Below are 4,421 nucleotides of genomic sequence, written 5' to 3'. Positions count from 1 at the left end.
GATAAGCTCCAAAGAGCTGATGTTTTTGAAACTGAAGAATAAGAGGGGAAAATTGGTAAATTTTGAGTTACTAACTCAAGGCCAGAGTAAAGTGTTCAGAGAATTTAAATGGTCCAAAATCTAATCTAGTTCTGTTTATCTCCAAGATAGAACACAACATTTTTCCAGCTGTGTTGGTGCATTGGGGTCTTGAAGATTTGTTATTTTTTGCAGAAGGTAGAAAATACCTTATTTAATCATGAAGGATTTATTGCTTTGTGTGAGACATCTGGCATGATGGATAGCGAGTCCAACCTGACATAGTGGTCTTTGCCTCCACCCCCTTCAGTGATCTGATTATTTGATCCCTTTTACAAATACAAGAAAGCCTAAATGCAGTATATCAATAGTTTTTATAAAAAGAGATTATATTTTTTTCATTATTCAGAGAAATAATGATCTTTTCCTCTGTTTCCATATGGGCACCACTGGAATGCTAAATCTATATGCTTAAAATAATTTTTCTGTATTTTATAGAAACAAATCATTTGTAAATGAAATCATGACTGTCTCCCGTGACAATTGAGTCATTTGCAGCTGTGCAAAATAAGAATTGACACTAACAGCTGGGCATGATTTAAGGAAAATGACAAACTCACACTCTTGTAATAGTAAAGCAACTTGTATTTTAAGACAGGGGAGCTAGATAAGTGCGTAGCTGCCCATTTCTAGTTTATCGTGAGGAACTTAAAGGTATCTGTATAAGTCATATGTACCTGACAGAACAGTAACTGAAAATAGATGGGTTTTTATATTTAGAATATGAACGGCTCTCATTTTTGCATGTCATATATTCATATTTTGTATGAATATGAAATATCCATAATCCATATAGAAATTTGTGGACAAACAAGAGCAGAGTAAATGAGTCTGTGAATGGAGTGTGAGTCCAGGAGTGCTGGTCCTGTGCCTGCAGAGCACACAGTGGTGGGAAGGAAGGTGTCAAACTCTGAGGACTCAGGCTACTTGGTCTCCAAGGGAACAGAACATGTAACTTTATTGTATAAGTAAGCAATGAATTGGGATTGTTTACCTCAGTAGTTTTTAAGGGTGTTTATTTTTTAGAGTTTGTCATCTGTTTATCAGGTGAATTCCAGTATTCATTTGGGTTCCTAACACTTCAGTCCTACGTTACCTTGTCAGGTTGGCTACATTGTTTCCTCTGAAGTAGGCTCAAGCTTCAAGCCAGAGTGTAGCCTCTTTCCTAGCTTTTCCTTTTTTTTTTTTTTTTTTGCTTCTCCTTTTCTTCCCTACCTTTGCAGTCTTTGTGTATTAAAAGCAGCACAGTCGGTGTTCCTCGTCGGGTTGCTTGGATACTGAATATAGAAAATACTGTTGCTTCTGAGCACCTCATCCATCTTTGCTTTTTGAAACTTGGCAGTGCTAAAGGATCCAATTCTTTTTTGCACAAGTGTAAGTCGAGGGTAACTCCTCTGAGGACAGGGGTGTTACCCGATAAGAAAATCAAGTCCAAGGTGCTCTGCTGCATTCACGGCTCCCCTCTATCCTTTTTCAGCTTCTCCACCCACTGGCCAGCCACCTTCTCTGTTACCTATTACTGTGTGTAATTTCAGGGCCTGACTCTATCTCAAAGCAAGGTACTCTTTTGTTGTGAACTCAATCCTGATTTTTTTAATTTGCTCTGAAGTTGTCACTCATTTGTGTACTGCTTAGGGAGTAAGATCTGACCTTGAGAAATGAGAGAGAGAAGGGACAGCAACAGGGATCAAAGAGCCTTATAGGACAGGGACTAAAGTAAGCTCTTCAACCTAATTACTTCAGTAAGAGATTTGAGGGACCAAGAAATGCTGAGGAAAGGGGTGGTTTCTCAGGAGTCTGCTTTGTAGCTCACAAGAGATTGAAGTTATGGATAAAATCCAGTCTTTGAGCCTGAAAACAGGGAAGCCAAGGGTAGATTCACCTTGTATTTCCCTGTAGTTTAGAGTGAGAATGCCTACACCCTGTGAGCCACAGTTGGCTACCAGCCCATTTAATATGGCTGAATTATTTGCCAACCTCTTTCCCATAGGTTTTTTAGATGTGAATATGGTATAAATCAGATAAATCATTTCAGGAGCTTAATTCCTGCTGCCTTCTTTCATGAGCCTTTCTCATCCCTTCCTTAGTGCTTGAATCCAAGAACTTTTGGGATGACTTGACCACTATCTCTGTTTTTCTTTTACAGGTTTTCCCATGCTTGGTCCCTGGAAAAAGTGCATTTCTGGAGTATTACTCTAGTTTTAATTCCTTTGTTTTTGATATAGGTGACAACATTTTGACAAATTATCTGTACTATTAAAATTGCTATTTGTTAGTCAAAGATTATATCTATAGGTAGCATTTGTTTGAATTCTCCTTTTATTTCTGATTATAATGTTCATGTTAGCCCAATTAAATGCTGTTTTTCTGCTGGAATGTTACAGTGTCTCAGCCAAATCATTAGATTGGATGATGATCTGTGACATACAATTTTTTTGTCTTTGTATTTGTAGCTTGCTTTTGGGGAGCACAGATTTGTTTCAGGTCTGTCAGCAGATGAAAACTTGAGTGCAGACAGTGGCAAATACTGCATGTCTGTGGGAGATGGTAGGCATTTGCAGCGCCTGGTGGGATTGGGCTTTGAAAAACATTCAGCTCCTATTGTGTGTTTGACTTTACCTTTGTGAAAACAGTGTTGTTCCTTTCCTCCCATCTTTCTTTTCTTTCCCCTTCAAAATCAAGCCCTAAATGTTTTATTAAATGAAATTTAATTACTCTGGCTGAATGCATATCCTCTATTTTATTGAAAAGAAGAAAACGTATGAAAGAAAAGTAATTATGTGAGGGAAATATGCTGTACCTCTTGAGTAGTGCTGCTTCTTTCAAAGCATGGGTGCTCCTTCTGTTGTATTTCTTCACCCTAATTCTGCTTTCTCTCTGAGCTGGACTTGAGAGAGGGCTGACAGTATTGGGAAAAGTTTGTGCAGAATCTGGGCCTTGGTTCTCAAGATACCTAATAACCATCACATCTCAAAACTTCCCGTAAAACAGAGGAGGTAACCTGAAGAGATTGAGTGCACTGAACTTAAGCCATAGTCTATGTATACTGTAAAGCAGATGCTGTGGCCCATCTGCTATGCTTTTCTAGTGGTATAATATATTTGGCATGGGTTACCTTGCACCATGTGAAATGTTCTCTCCTGTCCAGCCTGGTAGTGAACCAGCTGGAGTGTAGGGAGGAAATCATTGATCACTATGCCGTGTAGTGCCGAATGTGTATGCCATGTTGGGCAGTGCCAACAGGAGGGAAAGTAGGTTAGTCCCCTGTCCTCCCAGCAGATTTGGTGTGGGCCAAATGCTGATATTTCTTTCAACCTTCTGTTTTCTCCATTAGCTGGCTCCTGGGTGTTGCTATCCTATGGGCAAGGCCTGGGGTTTTCTCACCCAGTGCAAGTTCCAGCAGTGCTAAGCAGGTTTTATGCATGGTGGGACTTCACTATTTCCTTGCTTGTTCAATCTGTAGAAGGCTAGACTGAAGGTAAGCCAGGTTCTCCTAACTGAATGTGTGCCTACATACATTCTGAGGAGTGGTTGGGAAACAATTTTGGCAACATGTTTTACTTTTCGTTTCATCTTAATGTACAGTATTGCCAATCATTTTTTTTACTGTTCAAATTCCTTTTCAAACTGAGAGAAGGGATGCACGAATGGTTTTAGTGAGGCATTTTGCAGCAGAAAGACATGGTTTCTGGGATATCCTATTTGTGGGAGCTTCGGTCTGACAAGTGCTTGGCCATTGTTTTCAGTATACGAGTTTATTTTATTATATACTTCTATTTTAAAATTAGGCTGTCTTGCATAAAAATGAATGTGTCTCATATATAGGCTTTACCCCTGCTCTTTTCAGTAGCATTAAAATGATTCAAGTTGATAACTTAGCTTGTGCAGAAATACTGTTCAGCAGGGGAATTATTATTTGTGTTTGGTGCTGGCACCAGCATCTCAGTATGTGTACCAGTGACAAGTTTTTTACTTGACTTATAAAGTATTCTTATCCTGACAGATAAATGATACTGAACTGGAAGGACCCAGTCTTTTAATTATTAACATTGATCAATATTTTCAGGTTTTTTAAGAGATTCAGATTAGATCCTAATTCATTGGCTGCAGGTGCAATACCTTTAATGCAGGGAAAGGGGAAATCACTTTACAGTCCATCAGTTTATACCTTAGAATTGAAAATGGATCAAAGGAAATGTCTCGTCTTACAATGCATGAGGAACAGTCCTATACAGCTGTGTAATTTACTAACTCTTTTATATAATGTGGTGTAACTAAGGAAGTCTAGAATATACAAGAGAAAAAATGTCAGCTTCACTTACATTTTGTTTTTGGTTTGTTTT

This window comes from Pezoporus occidentalis, unplaced genomic scaffold, assembly GCF_034315485.1.
Source record: "Pezoporus occidentalis ecotype Australia unplaced genomic scaffold, CSIRO_AGI_Poc_V1 ctg59, whole genome shotgun sequence".
Classification (NCBI taxonomy): domain Eukaryota; kingdom Metazoa; phylum Chordata; class Aves; order Psittaciformes; family Psittacidae; genus Pezoporus; species Pezoporus occidentalis.
This window is presented reverse-complemented; position numbering follows the sequence as displayed.